The following is a 17,496-nucleotide window of genomic DNA, read 5'->3' on the forward strand; positions in this document are numbered from 1 at the left end:
GGAGTAGAGATAATACCATGCATCCTATCTGATCATAATAGAATGAAACTGGAAATCAATGATAAAAGAAGGAAGGAAAAATCAAGCATCACTTAGAGAATGAACAATAGTTTACTGAATGATCAATTGGTTATAGAAGACATCAAGGAGGAAATTAAAAAATTCTTAGAGATAAATGAAAACACAGACACAACATATCCAAATCTATGGCACACAATGAAAGCAGTTCTAAGAGGAAAATTCATTGCTTGGAGTTCATTCCTTAAAAAAAGAAAAAAATAACAAATAAATGACCTCACACTTCATCTCAAAGAGGAAAAACAAACCATGTTAAGTAACATAAATAAACAAATATGGCTGGAAGAACAATCCATATCTCAATAATAACCCTAAATGTTAATGGCTTAAACTCACCAATTAAGAGACACAGGCTAGTAGAATGGATAAAAAAAAAATGATCCAACCATATGCTGCCTACAGGAGATGCATTTTATAGGAAAAGACATACATAGACTGAAGGTGAAAAATCTCAAAATCCTAGAAAAAGAAGAGCAAAATAACAGCAAAAGAAATAGAAGGAAAGAAATAATTAAAATTGGAGCTGAAATCAATGAAATTGAAACAAAAGAAACAATTGAAAAATTGACATAACTAAAAATTGGTTCTTTGAAAAAATAAATAAGATTGACAGACCCTTAGCCATGCTAACAAAGAAGTGAGAGAACTCAAATTACTGGCATACGGGATGAAAAAGGCAATATCACAACAGACACTTCAGAAATACAGAAGATAATTAGAAATTATTTTGAATCCATATACTCCAATAAAATAGAAGATAGTGAAGGCATCGATAAATTTCTTAAGTCATATGATCTGCCCAGATTGAGTCAGGAGAATATACACAACCTAAATAGACCAATATCAATTGAGGAAATACAAGAAGCCATCAAAAGACTACCAACAAAGAAAAGCCCAGGACCGGATGGGTATACAGCAGAGTTTCACAATACCAATACTTTTCAAGCTATTTCAGGAAATAGAAAAAGAGGGAGAACTTCCAAATTTATTCTATGACGCCAATATCACCCTGATTCCTAAACCAGACAAAGACACTTCAAAGAAAGAAAACTACAGACCAATATCTCTAATGAATATAGATGCAAAAATCCTCAATAAAATTCTGGCAAATCGGATTCAGAAACATATCAAAAAGATCGTGCATCATGATCAAGTAGGATTCACCCCTGGGATGCAAGGCTGGTTCAATATACGGAAATCAATAAATGTTATTCACCACATCAATAGACTTAAAGATAAGAACCATATGATCATCTTGATAGATGCAGAAAAAGCATTAGACAAAGTACAGCATATCTTTATGTTCAAAACTCTAGAAAAACTAGGGATAACAGGAACATACCTCAATATTGTAAAAGCTATCTATGCTAAGCCTCAGGCTAGCATCATTCTGAACGGAGAAAAGTTGAAGGCATTCCCTCTAAAATCTGGAACAAGATAGGGATGGCCTCTCTCACCACATCTGTTCAACATAGTTCTCGAAACACTGGCCAGAGCAATTAGACAGATGAAAGAAATTAAAGGCATAAAAATAGGAAAAGAAGAACTTAAATTATCACTATTTGCGGATGACCACTATACCTAGCAGACCCAAAAGGGTCTACAAAGAAACTACTAGAGCTAAAAAATGAATTCAGCAAAGTGGCAGGATATAAAATCAACACGCATAAATCAAAGGCATTCCTGTACATCAGCAACAAATCTTCTGAAATGGAAATGAGGACAACCATTCCATTCACAATATCCTAAAAAAAAAAAAAATACTTGGGAATCAACCTAACAAAGGAGATGAAAGACTTATACAATGAAAACTACAGAACCCTAAAGAGAGAAATAGAAGAAGATCTTAGAAGATGGAAAATTATACCCTGTTCATGGATAGGCAGAACTAATATCATCAAAATGGCGATATTACCAAAAGTTCTCTGTAGGTTTAATGCAATGCCAATCAAAATCCCAACGGCATTTCTTATAGAAATAGATAAAGCAATCATGAAATTCATATGGAAAAATAAAAGACCCAGAGTACCAAAAACAATTCTAAGCAGGAAGTGTGAATCAGGCGGTATAGTGATACCAGATTTCAAACTATATTACAGAGCAATAGTAACAAAAACAGCATGGTACTGGTACCAAAACAGGCTGGTGGACCAATGGTACAGAATAGAGGACACAGAGACCAATCCACAAAATTACAACTATCTTATATTTGATAAAGGGGCTAAAAGCATGCAATGGAGGAAGGATAGCATCTTCAACAAATGGTGCTGGGAAAACTGGAAATCCATATGCAACAAAATGAAACTGAATCCCTTTCTCTCTCCATGCAAAAAAGTTAGCTCAAAATGGATCAAGGAGCTTGATATTAAATCAGAGACACTTCATCTGATAGAAGAAAAAGTTGGCTCTGACCTACATATTGTGGGGTCGGGCTCCAAATTCCTCAATAGGACACCCATAGCACAAGAGTTAATAACTAGAATCAACAAATGGGACTTACTTAAACTAAAAAGTTTTTTATCAGCTAGAGAAACAATAAGAGAGGTAAATAGGGAGCCTACATCCTGGGAACAAAGTTTTACTTCTCACACTTCAGATAGAGCCCTAATATTCAGATTATACAAAGAACTCAAAAAAATAATAAGAAAACAAATAACCCAATCAACAAATGGGCCAAGGACCTGAACAGACACTTCTCAGAGGAGGACATACAATCAATCAACAAGTACATGAAAAAATGCTCACCATCTCTAGCAGTCAGAAATGCAAATCAAAACCACCCTAAGATACCACCTCACTCCAGTAAGATTGGCAGCCATAATGAAGTCAAACAACAACAAGTGCTGTCGAGGATGTGGGGAAAAGGGTACACTTGTACATTGCTGGTGGGACTGCAAATTGGTGCGGCCAATTTGGAAAGCAGTATGGAGATTTCTTGGAAAGTTGGGAATGGAACCACCATTTGACCAGCTATTCCCCTTCTCGGACTATTCCCTAAAGACCTAAAAAGAGCATACTACAGGGACACTGCTACATCGATGTTCATAGCAGCACAATTCACAATAGCTAGACTGTGGAACCAACCTAGATGCCCTTCAATAGATGAATGGATAAAAAAATGTGGCATTTATACACAATGGAGTATTACCCTGCATGAAAAAATGACAAAATCACGGAATTTGCAGGGAAATGGATGGCATTAGAGCAGATTATGCTACGTGAAGCTAGCCAATCCCTAAAAAACAAATGCCAAATGTCTTCTTTGATATAAGGAGAGCAACCTAGAACAGAGTAGGGAGAAAGATCATGAGAAGAAGATTAACATTGAACAGGGATGAGAGGTGGGAGGGCAAGGGAGAGAGAAGGATAATTGCATGGAAATTGAAGGAGACCCTCATTGTTATACAAAATTACATACAAGAGGAAGTGAGGAGAAAGGGGGAAAAAAACAAGGGGGAGAAATGAATTATAGTAGATGGGGTAGAGAGAGAAGATGGGAGGGGAGCGAAGGGGAGGGGGGATAGTAGAGGATAGGAAAGGCAGCAGAATACAACAAACACTAGTACGGCAATATGTAAAACAGTGGATGTGTAATCGATATGATTCTGCAATCTGCATACTGGGTAAAAATGGGAGTTCATAACCCACTTGAATCAAATGTGTGAAATATGATATGTCAAGAACTATGTAATGTTTTGAACAATTAACAATAAAAATTTTAAAAAAATTAAGGAGATTCATGCTCTTAGTTATGGAAAAAAATTATTGTATTAATTCTTTAGATTATTTTATCCCTTTTTTCCCAAACCAATGTTTTTTTTTTTCTTTGTGGAATTCCTATTCATTGAATGTTTAACTTTAAAATCGGGCTTCAATTATTTATTTATGACACCGAGGAGGATTGAACTCAGGAACACTCAACCACTGAGCCACATCCCTAGAACTGTTTTGTATTTTATTTAGAGACTGAGTCTCACTGAGTTGCTTAGGACTCAATTTTGCTGAGTCTGGCTTTGAACTTGTGATCCTCCTGTCTCAGCTGTTGGAATTAGGGGCATGCACCACAGTGCCTGGCTTCTGTTTTTCTTTTCTTGGTCGCCTTTGGCTCCTCATATTTTGTGTTTCCATTCAATCTCCTTTCTGCATTCCCCACTGTGGTTCTGTCTTTCATGTAGAAGGCTTTCCTTAAAAGTTTGTGATCCTTGGCTACCCATTTATTTTTAAGAATGAGACACCTTGGGCTGGGGAGGTGGCTCAAGTAGTAGGGAGCTCACCTGGCATGCGCGTGGCCCTGATTTCGATCCACGTACAAATAAAGATGTTGTGTCCGCTGAAAACTAAGAAATAAATATTTTAAAAAACTATTAAAAAAGAATGAGACAACTCAAAGCTAAGTAGAATCTGTGTGTTTTAGGAGCTTGTCTGGTAAAGGTGGATTTCTCTACAGGATGCTCAGGTCGTCATGGACCTTGTCACTGGAGGATTCCCAAATGCCAGTATTGGTAGGTCTCCCTCAGTTTTTCTGAGAGTGAACTTCCAATCTTATGCCAGAGTAGGGGAGGGATTGCCGTCTGACTGAGGTGGGAGGGAAGCTGTTACAGTGTGGTCTGCCTGCTCCTTAAGTCCTTACTTCTGCCCTTACCAGTGGCTGGTAACTCCACAGCTACATGGTCCTCCTGGTTCCTGTTATTTCCTAGAGTCCTGCATAGATCTATTTGCTTCTTGTTGGTTTCTTCCTTTGTAGATGTTGGTGTTTAATTTGTTTTTCTTTGCTTTCAACTTTCTTTGCTTTCCTAAGTCAGTTGGCACCTGTCCATGTTCTTCAATTTTATTGACATATGTGTCTGTTTCCTCTTTCTCTTTTGGATTCTTTGTCTTTTCCTAATGAGACTCCTTCCTTACTCCTTCCCTTCTTTCCTTCTTTTTTTACCTTCCTTCCTTCCCCTCTTTCTTTACTACTGAGAATAAACACATATGAATTTATATGTTCATGTTTGATGTCAAAATAACCCTTTATAGCTTTATTTTATAAAAATGATATTAATTGGATTTTACTTTAAACACTAAAAATATAAATCTCACAATCCAGAAAAATCTTGTAAACATTTTTTAAAATTGATATATTCTTTTGCTCTCAGCTGCAATTGCTAGTATCAAACTAGCTATCTTGCTGTATTATTAAAAAAAAAAAACTAGAAAATGGGACTATAGATTTTGAGGACAATGTGGCCATGAGAGAAGGTCTGGGAAGCTGTCACTGGACCCTGGCACAGGAAAGAAAGCCTAAAAGAGCACAGGAGTTTGCTGAGACAGATTGAGGTTTGGCAAGACTAAGTTGGCTAGAATTGAGAAGAAAGAGTCGCAGAGAGGAGAGAAATATGCAAAGAAAGAGTTCCACAATTCTGAACTTTTTCCTAATGCTTATTGGTGGCACATAAATAGACAAGACAGGCATGAAGTTGGGGAAGACCAATTACCAGGGAAACATAAGTTGAACACCTCCCAGCACTTAGCTCCAGTCCTGAATCCCATAAAGAACTCAGTCCGGTAACAACCAGTCAGGCAGAAGGAATGCTTTAGGATGCTGGGTGGAGGTGCATCCCTGTAATCCTAGTGGCTGGAGAAGCTTCCAGAGTTACATGAATTATAGTTATATCATCACCTTGCCCAACACTTATGTATTTTTGCATTTTTCTTGCCTTTTTTTTTTGTATTGGAGGTCAAATCCAGGGTGTCACACAAGTCAGGCAAGGACTATAACACTGAGATACATCACCAGACCCCAAAAACCAGACCCCAAAAACCCCCTTAATTAAAACAGGGTCTTCTTAATTCCCGAAGGATGGCAGAAAACTTGTGGTCCTTTTCTACACCACCCAGGGGTGCTAAACCACTGAGTCAAACCCCAGCCCTTTAAATAGTTTATGTAAAGAGAGGATGTCAGTAAGTGGCTTAAAGGCCTTGAGAAATTCCTGAAGCTGGATTCCAACTCTTGATCCTATACTCTCAAACTCCTGAGCCACAGGGTTTCATGAATATGCCAAGGTGCCCAGATATGGAATCATTTATCAACACAAATTTCCTAATTTTATTCTGTACATCTGTTTTATTTGATTAAGTTCATATCTATTAGGTGAGGGTACCAAATATCAAATACGGGGGCGTTCCTGCAGTAAGCCCAATCCTAAGCCCTATTGTGCACTCTGTTGAGAGAGGTTGTCAGTGAGCTCCTAAAGGTATTGCATTTGATGAGGCTAGTTTGACCTCCTGATGCCCCAGCCTCAGCCTCCTGAGCGGGTGGGATTATAGGCGTGAGCTGCTGGGAGAAGGGCTGTGAGCCTCCTGGCCTGGCTGTTGTGGCTTCAAAGATGGGGCATCCCTCTACAAACCAGGCTTCTCTCGAATTTCGAGGTTCAAACGGTCCTCCTTCCTAAGCCTCCCAAAGGAGTTGGAATTCTGGATGTGCACCAATGTACCTTTCTTAGAATTCCTCAATTCGAGGCAGGTGGGGGTCATTATATGGATCCTACACTTGACAACTCAGTGGTTTTCACAGCCTCCATACTTCTCCTTTCCAGATACACAGATATCTCTCCAAAACATCTTCTTTCTTGATTGACTTACATTTTGCAATCCATTTGAGACTGGTCAGACAGATTGTGTTAGTGTGTGTGGCCGTGTGTGTGTGTGTGTGTGTGTGTGTGTGTGTTTGTGGGCTCCTGCACGCGTGCGGGCACCAAACACACCCACACACACACACACACACACACAAGGAAAGCATGTATTCTTGTTGGTCAGGTTCCTGTGGTTTATCCCAAGACCCTTATTAGATCCGTGTTCCCGCCGTTTTCCCGTGGGCTTTGGGGAGTGTTTCTGGGTTGTCAGATCAGTTCTCTTGGTCTGTTTCTCTGTTTCTGATGCCAATGCCAGTGGTTATTCTTGAGGGAGTGGGGTTGGTGGGTGTGGTTTTCTTGGTTTCTTGATTAGATAAGCGGACATTGTACTCCGGGGCTTTCAACCCCTGAGGCATATTAGCAGGTCTTGGTTTGCTTTGTACTTTATTTTGAGACAGGGTCTCACTGAGTTGCTCTGTCCTCCCTAAGTGGCCGAGGCAGGCTCTGAACTCTCTGCGCGCCTTTGTGAGCCTCCTGAACCGTTGGCGTCCCTGGCGCCCATCACCGCCCATCACCGCCATTGGCTCGTCCTCATTTGTTCTTCTTCTTCTTGTTGTACTTTTAATTTCGGTCTCTCCTTTGCCTTTGGTTGTTGCTGCTGTTTCACCTTGGACAGGGTGTTGAACAGAAGGGTGCTTTACCACCCTCCCCTCCCCAAACCTTGCTCTTTATTTTTTAATTTTGTAATTTTATTTATTTATTTATTTATTTATTTTTTGTTGTTTGTTTGTTTGTTTTCACAGTTAGTCAGATTCACCAGTCCTTGAACTAGTGGCTCCTGGGGCCATGTCTAAGAAAGCCTCCCGTCCTTCCCGAATAGACAACTGAGAGCTTTGAGGGGCCTTTATTAGTCTAAAACGGAATCAGGGGGATTTGTACACGAAATCAACATCATGGCTTAGGAGGGGCTCAGGTGACAAGAAGGGAAACAAAGGCAGTGAACTGGCATTGAGCTCTCCCGGGAGGGACACGCGCAAAGCACAGGGCAGAGAGTCCACGTTTGGCAGAGATTGAAGCCTCCTTTGGAGATTGCATGTCCAAGGCAAGGGCTGAGTTCATCTTCGGGAGATGACTCTCCTGTAGTCCTTAAGGGTCTTGGCCAAGAGTGGGGGCATTTCCTTAGCCTTGGGTTTTCTGGTGTTGGCCACTGGTGCCCCGCGGTGAGCTCTAACAGGGTTCCAAGAGGCCTCTGCTGCAGTCTCACTTGTAGCATCAAAGCGGCTGCTGCTGCTGGTGCTGCTTCTGCTGCTGGTGCTGCTGCTGCTGCTGCTGGTGCTGCTTCTGCTGCTGCTGCTGCTGGTGCTGCTTCTGCTGCTGGTGCTGCTTCTGCTGCTGGTGCTGCTTGTGCTGCTTGTGCTGCTGCTGCTGCTGCTGCTGGAGGGCGTGTCTCTGCCTCCCCTGGGTTCCTGGGCTGGTTGGAAGTTGGGTCTTCCTGAGGCAGCCCCTGCTACTGTCCCAAACTGGCCTTGCCTCCTTGGAACCTCAGCAGGTGACTTGAAATAGACCATCTTGGTTTGTCGGCCTCGGGGCTCTTGAGGATGTCTGGATCGTATTTGGGAGGTGAGTGCTCGCAGTCGCTGCTCTCGGGCGTCCTGAAGCCGCAGGTACATCTCCCTCCAGGACTCGTTCTCCTTAGGCGTTTCTCCCTTAAATTCTTGGCCACAGTGCAGTCTCCAGAGCCCATCTGTCTCTTGGGCGGTCCCTTGGTGGCATCTCTCCGCGTGGTACAGCTGCTCGGGTGTGCGATTCTCCAAAGCGGACCCGAAAAGAGAATGCGGGAGCGCCCTCTCTTCCCACAGGGAACCCTGCTCTGCAACTCCCTGGCTGCCCCGTGGGAGCCAGGTCGTTTGGGCGAGATGGTCCCGTTTGCCACCAGAGTACACGGGTGTCCTGGAATTCGTTCTGATTCCAGTGAAGCCAGCTTCTTCCTCTTTGTGAGGGGAAGAGAGCGCCGCTGCACTGGGTGCCAAGCAGCTCATCAGCGCATCCTCATCTGCCAGGGACCAAAAGGGAGTTCTCCTTCAAAGAATAGCCTGACAGTGCCAGGGACCAAAAGGGAGTTCTCCTTCAAAGAATAGCCTGACAGTTACAAGAAACAGCCCCCTAGGAGACATCTCGCCTGGGAGACACCCTGCAGCCATCCATCTCCCTGAGACATCCTGCGGCCATCTGTCTCCCTGAGACATCCTGCGCTATCTCGCCTTGTGAAGACTTCTAGCAACTGCCGATAAGAGAGCTCCCCGCATCCCCAGCCCATAAATACCCCTGTGTGAACAATAAAAGTTTGCAGCTTGATCAGAACTTTTGTCTTGCTGTCACCCTTCGTGTCTCTTGTCCCTTCATTCCTCCCCATCTAGGTTCGCTGCCCACGTTGATGTGTCCTGCCGGTCGGGGCATTTGGCGCCCAGTGTGGGGCTCGAGCCTTTGACTGAGGGGGAACGCCGTCCTCCGGGAAGACTTGGCCAAGCGGGAGCGTGAGATCGCCTCGGAGACACGACCGAGAGACAGATCCGGGAGGAGAGCGAGGACGACGCGAGGTGAGTGGCACACCATGGGACAAGCAGTTTCGTCACATGAGTTGTTTTTGTCAGGCCTCAAGGAGGCCCTCAAGACACGGGGGGCGCGTGTTAAGAAAAAGGACTTAAAATTATTCTTTTCATACGTAGGAGAATTGTGTCCGTGGTTTCCCCTTGAAGGGACCATTGATGGTAAAAGATGGCTCAGAGTAGGAGACTGTTTAAAAGATTATTATGAATCCTTTGGCCCAGAAAAGGTGCCTATTCCCACCTTTTCTTACTGGAACTTAATTAATGAACTTCTTAAAAGTTCACCCTTTGACAACGGTACCTTAAAACTTGTCAGGATTGGGGAAGAGGCTATGCAAAAGACCTCTCGTCCCCCCTCGGCATGCCCTTCAGTTAATATAGACATAGACCCTTCTCAGTCTCCCCAGGACTCGGGGAACCTTCCTGGTCCCGCTCAAAACCCCGCCCTAATAAATAAGGCTCCAACGGTTACCAACCGCCTTTATCCAGTTTTAAATCCTGGAGACACATTGACCCCTGGGGAGGAGGCTACCTTGGAGAAGGAAGCAGTTCGCTACCATTCAGAAGACCCGCCACCTCTCGGGACCCTGCCACAGCCTATAGGACTTACACATCCCCCTCCCTCATATATCCCTCCTGCCTTTTGTGCTCCGGCCCTTCAGGGGCCAACTGCCCCCTCAGACATTTTTTCTCCACTTCCCCTGCCTGATCTGGCTCCCTTGCGAGAGTCCCTCCAACATAGACGGGAACAGATCCAACTTTTAAAAGAATTAAGATCCCTTGTCTCTGAGCTCAGCTCATTAGCCTTAGGCACAAAGTCAACCCGAGCTGGCCCAAGGCGATCCGATACAAAGGCTAAGCCGCGCCCTCGGCCTGTTCTCACCTTCCCAGTCACCCGCAGTCAGACAGATAAGCCCGCCCAGGCTGAGGACAAAGAGGAGAAAGCGGAGGAAACAGATCTAGAGGAAGAAGCCGAGGAAACGGATCAAGGGGATGAAGCGGGGGGAGGGCAAGAGGAAGATCAGGACTCAGAGGATGAGGAGTTCACCCCTAGGCAGGAAGGAACCCAGAGTGCTTACAAAAAACTAAGCCTGCGCTTTCTTGAAAAACTTAAAAAGGCTTGTGCTCACTATGGACCCACTGCGCCCTACACATTGGCTTTACTAGAGAGTCACGGCGCACAATGGCTTACTCCTAATGACTGGAAATTTTTAGCCCGAGCTACCCTCAGTGCCGGAGACTTCCTGTTATGGAATGCAGATTTCAAAGAGCACTGTCGGGAAACTGCTCAAAAAAATTTAACAAAGGCCTCCTCTAAATCCTGGACTTATGTTAAGCTAGTGGGCAATGCGCCCTTTGACACTAACCCTAAACAGGCGCGTTTCCCTGCTGGACTTTTGGCGCAGATTCAGACGGCTGGCTTACAGGCTTGGAGACGCCTCCCTCAAAAGGGCTCGGCTACCACTTCCCTGGCAAAAATCCGACAAGGGCCTGACGAGCCTTATAGCGACTTTGTTGCCCGGCTTAACCTAGCCGCGGAGCGCCTGCTTGGACCAAGCGAAAGCGAAAGCCCCTTTGTAAAACATCTTGCCTTTGAAAACGCCAACCCGGCATGTCAGGATGTTCTTCGACCACATAAGGACAAAGGGGAACTTTCTGACTTTATTAGACTCTGTGCCGGGGTGGGTGCAGCCCATGCCATGGGTCTGGCCATAGGTGCTGCCTTTAACAAGGCCTTTCGCAATCCTGGCTCACGTACTTGCTTTACTTGTAAACAGCCTGGCCATTTTGCACGCGAGTGTCCGACAGGCAAGCAAAGCCTAGGGATGGTGTCTCCTCAAACCGGGGCTAAACCGCCCCCAGCCACCCCTTGCCCTAGATGTGGTAAAGGTCGTCACTGGGCCAGTGAGTGTAGATCTAAGACAAATGCCCTTGGACAGCCTACTTCTTCCCGCTTCCCGGGAAACTCCCTGCGGGGCCGGCCCCTGGCCCCGACCTCCCCCAGGACAAACCTAGGGGCAATAAGGTTTGTTCCCTCCCAAACTCCCAACCTACCTCAAAATCCTTCTCCACGATTGCCTCCCTCCAACGAGCCACCCCAGGCAGCGCAGGATTGGACCTCTGTGCCACCACCGATACAATATTAGACTCCATGCAAGGGCCCCAGATAATACCCACTGGAATTATGGGTCCCCCTCCATCTCATACGTGTGCCCTTATTCTTGGAAGGGCCTCTACTACCTTACAAGGTGTTCAGGTCTTCCCTGGCATTATTGATAATGATTTCACTGGAGAAATAAAAATACTGGCCACAGCTATTAATGGAGTTGCAGCCATCCCAACAGGAACAAGACTCGCACAATTAATACTCCTTCCCTTAGATTCAGGAGGCACTTCCACCGCCCAAACCCTACCTCGGGGCACTGCCTCCCTGGGCTCCTCTGATGCGTATTGGGTTCAGCCCATTTCTCACGATAGACCCACCCTTACCCTACTTATTGAAGGAAAGGACTTCCAAGGAATCCTAGATACTGGGGCTGATGCCACAATTATCTCTCAAAAATACTGGCCATCAGGCTGGCCCCTCACCCCATCCTTGACTGACCTTAAAGGGATAGGACAGTCAAAAAATCCTCTGGTCAGCTCTAGGGCTCTTAGCTGGACTGATAAAGAGGGTAATAAGGGAACTGTCACTCCTTTTGTCATTCCTGACCTCCCCGTTAACCTATGGGGCAGAGATATTTTGAGTCAAATGGAAGTTATTCTTGCCAGTCCCAATTCCATAGTGACTCATCAAATGCTTCGTATGAATTTTGTTCCTGGTACAGGCCTTGGGAGACTGAGACAAGGACTGGTTGAGCCCATGCAACCCATACAAAAAACAGATACAAATGGACTTGGGTATTCGGATTTTTAGTGTCGGTCCCTGACCCTCCTGTACCCCATGCAGATAAGATTATTTGGGAGACTCAGACTCCTGTGTGGGTGGATCAGTGGCCCCTTACCCAAGAAAAATTGGAGGCTGCCTCCATGTTAGTGCAGGAACAGCTGGCAGCCGGCCATGTAGAGCCCTCAACCTCACCATGGAATACTCCTATTTTTGTTATCAAGAAAAAATCAGGCAAGTGGCGCCTTTTACAAGATTTACGTGCTGTTAATAAAGTTATGCGCCCAATGGGAGCACTACAGCCAGGCATTCCCACACCAGTGGCTATTCCCAAAAACTATTGTAAAATGGTTATTGACTTAAAAGATTGCTTTTTTACCATTCCTTTACATCCTGAGGATAGACCCTATTTTGCCTTTAGTCTCCCTCGCATTAATTTTCAGGGCCCTATGCAGAGGTTTCAATGGAAGGTTCTCCCCCAAGGTATGGCTAACAGCCCTAGTCTTTGCCAAAAATATGTGGCTCAAGCAGTAGACCCTGTAAGAGAGCGATGGCCACAAACTTATATTTTACATTATATGGATGATTTGTTAATTGCTGCACCTAATAACCATGACCTTAATAATTGTTACTTGGACCTTTACAAAGCCCTCACTACCTTGGGACTACAGATAGCTCCTGATAAGGTTCAAACACAAGACCCTTATACCTATTTGGGCCTTAAACTTCAAGATAATCAGATCCAAATTCCTAAAATACAACTACGTGTGGACCAACTTCACACCCTTAATGATTTTCAAAAATTACTGGGGGATATTCAATGGCTAAGACCATATTTAAAATTACCCACTTGTGTACTTCTGCCCCTTAATGATATTTTGAGAGGTGATTCCCACCCCTCCTCCCCTCGAAAGCTTACTCCTGAGGCACGACAGGCATTAAACCAAGTCACAGAAGCCATTGCCCAACAGTTTGTTACACAAATTTCCTATAACCTGCCTCTGGTTCTGGTTATTTTACATACTCCTCATACACCCACAGGAATATTTTGGCAGCGGAATCCACATTTTAAAAATAAAGGCTGCCCCTTGCTTTGGGTCCATTTACCCACCACATCCTCCAAGGTTATTACTGTTTATCCTGCTCAGGTAGCTTCTATTATTATCAAAGGTCGTTTGCTTTCTCGACAACATTTTGGCAAAGACCCTGATAATATTTTAATTCCATATACTAAGGACCAAACCCAATTTTTACTACAGACAGGGGATGAATGGGGTATTGCCCTATCAGGCTTTTTGGGAACAATTGATAACCACCTCCCCAATGACCCCCTTTTACATTTTGCCCAATTACATCCATTTATTTTTCCCAAAATTACTCAAAAGGCTCCCATTCCCCAAGCCCTTACTGTCTTTACAGACGGCTCCAGTAACGGCCGTGCGGTCTTTGTTGTCAATAATCAGCCTACCATCTTTGATACTGTCTATCAGTCAGCACAGCTTGTGGAATTGTTTGCCATAACACAAGTTTTTATAACATTTTTCGATAAGCCTGTTAATATTTATACAGACAGTGCCTACATTGCTCATTCTGTGCCCCTGCTGGAAATTTCACCTGCCATTAAGGCTTCTTCCAATGCGGCCTTTCTGTTTCACCAGCTTCAGCAGCTAATTCAGGCCAGACAACACCCATTTTTCTTAGGACACATCAGGGCACACTCTGATCTTCCCGGCCCTCTAACACAAGGCAATGCCCAGGCTGATGCAGCAACTCGTTCCATCTTTCCAATTTTTGTTGGCTCCGTTCAAAAGGCCACGGAGTTACACAATCTTCACCATTTAAATTCCCAGAGCCTTCGATTACTTTGTAAAATTACCAGGCAGCAGGCACGAGAAATAGTAAAAGCATGTCCTGCTTGCGCTGTCTCCCTCCCCATTCAACACTTGGGAGTTAATCCCCGAGGATTGCTACCTAATCAGGTTTGGCAAATGGATGTCACTCATTTTCCTGAATTTGGAAAAACCAAATATATACACGTTTCTATAGATACCTTCAGTGGCTTTATTTTCGCATCACCACATTCCGGAGAAGCTACCAAAGATGTCCTTTCCCATCTTGTTTCAGCCTTTTCCATAATGGGTAAACCAATTCATATTAAAACAGATAATGGTCCTGCATATACCAGTGCCAAGTTTAAACAGTTTTGTGCCACCTTGCAAATTTGTCATACTACTGGAATTCCATACAACCCTCAGGGCCAAGGCATTGTGGAACGTGCCCATCTTACCTTAAAGACTTGGCTAACCCGCCTTAAGGCTTCCGCCCTTATATTTACCACTCCCAGGGATCGCCTTAACCATGCATTATTTGCCCTTAATTTTCTTACCCTAGACAGTGAAGGCCATTCGGCCGCAGACAGACACTGGCATCCCTCGTCCAGTTCTGTTCGTCCCCCTGTTATGTGGCGCGATCCCCTTACAAACAAATGGAAAGGCCCAGATCCTGTCCTCATCTGGGGACGAGGCTCAGCTTGTGTTTTGGACCAAGAGCAAGCAGCCCCAAGATGGTTACCAGAACGCCTGGTTAAACAGGTTCATGACTTACCTCCACCCAGGGACGGAGACCCTCCCCCTGAGGACAAATTTTCCTCTTTTTCAGATGCAGCCAATAATCTGTGTGAGGATCCTGCTTAAGGCACTTCTGTTGAACAGGTTTGTACACGGAGGCCTTGGCCCTCCACCTTCCAACATCAGGAAGTACCTTTTTGGCCCCCCCTGTGAATGCAGGGGAGGATTTTGGACTCAGGCTCCCACTAGTTGGACCCAGACTGCTGACTGCATGACTAAGGTGGCTTACCTCCGTGCTGAGGTTGACCATAAACTCGGAGGATTTCATAAGCCTGAATGGGTATGTGTTAACAAGCCAAAGATTATTCCCCCCAGTACAAGTAAAGCTCTCCAAAATTGTTCTGCAACTTGTACGCATACCCAGGCGATGCATGTCTCTTGTTATGTGTCAGCCTCAATTTGTGTTAACAAGCAGGGAGAACAATTTTTTGAAGCCACCCTAACCAAAACTCATGCAGCAAGGGGGACCACTATTCATTATACTCCCGTTCTCTTTGACCGGGGAGGAGAAGGCATATACACCAAGTTACAGTCAGCTGGATGCCAAGGCACTGTTGGTAAACCCTCCTGCTGGCCCATTAAGGCCCCTACAGGGGTCTCTGATGGTGGAGGACCCACTGATGCTGTCAAGCATCTTCAGATAATCAAACTTTTGAAACCACAAATCCCTGAGCTCACATATCATCCCTTAGTGCTGCCTAAATCCCAGCTCCCAGATTTAGATACCAATACATTAGATATTTTGGGAACTACCTTCTCCTTGCTTAATAATTCCAACCCCACCCTTGCTGGTGATTGCTGGCTCTGCATGACAACAGGGGCAGTCATGCCTATGGCGGTTCCTATAAATTCTATCATAGACAATTATAATACATGCCAACCCGGATTTCCTTTTAAAGTACAGCCTATAGGCACATTTACATTATGTCTTTTAGGTGCGATGCAAAATAATACCTATGATATTGATGTTGGAGTTACTTCCTTTGGAAATTGCTCAACAGTAAAAAATTATTCCTCACCCACCCCATCTCTTTGTCCCCCCAATGGCACAGTTTTTATGTGTGGAGGAAACTCAGCCTTCCCCAGGCTTCCAGCGAATTGGACCGGTGGCTGTGTTCTTGCCTTATTACTCCCTGATATAACTATTGTCCCAGGAGATGAACCTCTACCCATTCCTAGCCTAGACACCTTAGTTAAAAGACATAGGAGGGCAATACAGGCCTTACCACTCCTTGCCACCCTTGGAATTACAGCTGCTGTGGGCACAGGTACAGCTGGCTTAGGCACAGCTATACACTCTTACCGTCGTCTATCTCAGCAACTTATAGATGATGTACAAACTCTATCAGGAACCATTAAAGATATACAGGACCAAATAGACTCCCTGGCAGAAGTTGTCCTTCAAAACAGACGAGGCTTAGATTTGCTGACAGCTAACCAGGGAGGTGTTTGCTTGGCCTTAGGGGAACGATGCTGCTTTTATGCCAATAAATCAGGCATAGTACGGACTAAAATTAAGCAGCTTCAAGAAGATCTAGAAAAGAGACGAAGGGAACTATTTGAAAATCCCCTCTGGACTGGGCTTAATGGATTTTTACCCTACCTTCTTCCACTATTAGGCCCTTTGTTGGGTTTACTTTTAATAATGTCCATAGGACCCTGCATTATAAACAGGCTGGTTCAATTTATTAAAGAACAGATTAATATTTTAGCCTCTAAGCCCATACAGGTTCACTATCATCGTCTGGAGATGGAAGACCGCGCTGCCAACATTTAAAAGGATGCTATACCCTTCTCACAGGTTTATTTCTTAAGTTTACATCCCCACAGATCCTCCTTTCTTAAAAGTGTCCTTTTACCTGAACACAAACAAGACCAAACCAAAAAGTAAATTGTATGATATTTACTAATTACTGGCCAGTCATTTTGACTCTTGTTTTTTCCTTAGATTCTGTATTTTTTGAGCTCATGGACAAGTTAATGCTTTCTGATCAGTTCTATTTTTGATGAACTGTGGAGTTTTTAAACATTGCAATGAAAAAAAAAAAAAAAAAAAAAAACTACAAGGCCTTGTGTATGTGTTACACTCATGTTATGTGTTGTATGTCCTATGTCTGTGTGTGTGTATGTCCATATATTATGCAGTTATATGACAATTGGCAGATATACAAAGAGCGCTCAGAAAAAAAAAAAAAAAAAAAAAAAAAAAAAAGGGGATCCAAATATCTTTGATTCACGTGATTCAAATGGTTCAATTTAAACTGGGTAAACAGATAGAAGTAAAGATGTCTTTAAAATTAAGCTTATAAGTTTTTCTAGGTTTTCAATAATAAAATGTTGATGTCTATAAAATAATTGCTTAAATTCAGAAATTTACAAGTATTATTTCAAAATGTGGAAAAAAAAAAAAAAAAAAGTCTATATGATTAAGTTAACAAAAGGGTTTAAGCAAGTGATGAAAAAGGTCTGTGTAAATTGGTTATATGTATAAGTTTTTAAAATTATACAACTATGGTTAAATAACAACTGTTATTTCTTCAATATTGTAATGTTATTTCTTTAAGAGCTAAACTTGGTCAATATAAAATCATCAATGTAATTATGGTGCTATTAATTCATATCTTCCAGGTATAGAAGTCTGTAAGGTAGAAGCTTCAAAAGAGCATTATATCAAGCTGGTGTTC

General features: G+C 43.7%; 1 long non-coding RNA gene across 1 annotated transcript; it reads left to right on the plus strand.

Moving 5' to 3' along the window:
- The first annotated feature begins 8,678 nt into the window (after window positions 1–8,678).
- On the plus strand, window positions 8,679–17,235 carry LOC144373916 (uncharacterized). Its single transcript, XR_013433474.1, has 2 exons — window positions 8,679–9,289; window positions 14,844–17,235. It is a non-coding gene; the product is annotated as an uncharacterized LOC144373916 (long non-coding RNA).
- The last annotated feature ends 261 nt before the right edge of the window (window positions 17,236–17,496 follow it).

Source organism: Ictidomys tridecemlineatus, unplaced genomic scaffold (assembly GCF_052094955.1).
Source record: "Ictidomys tridecemlineatus isolate mIctTri1 unplaced genomic scaffold, mIctTri1.hap1 Scaffold_5212, whole genome shotgun sequence".
Classification (NCBI taxonomy): Eukaryota; Metazoa; Chordata; class Mammalia; order Rodentia; family Sciuridae; genus Ictidomys; species Ictidomys tridecemlineatus.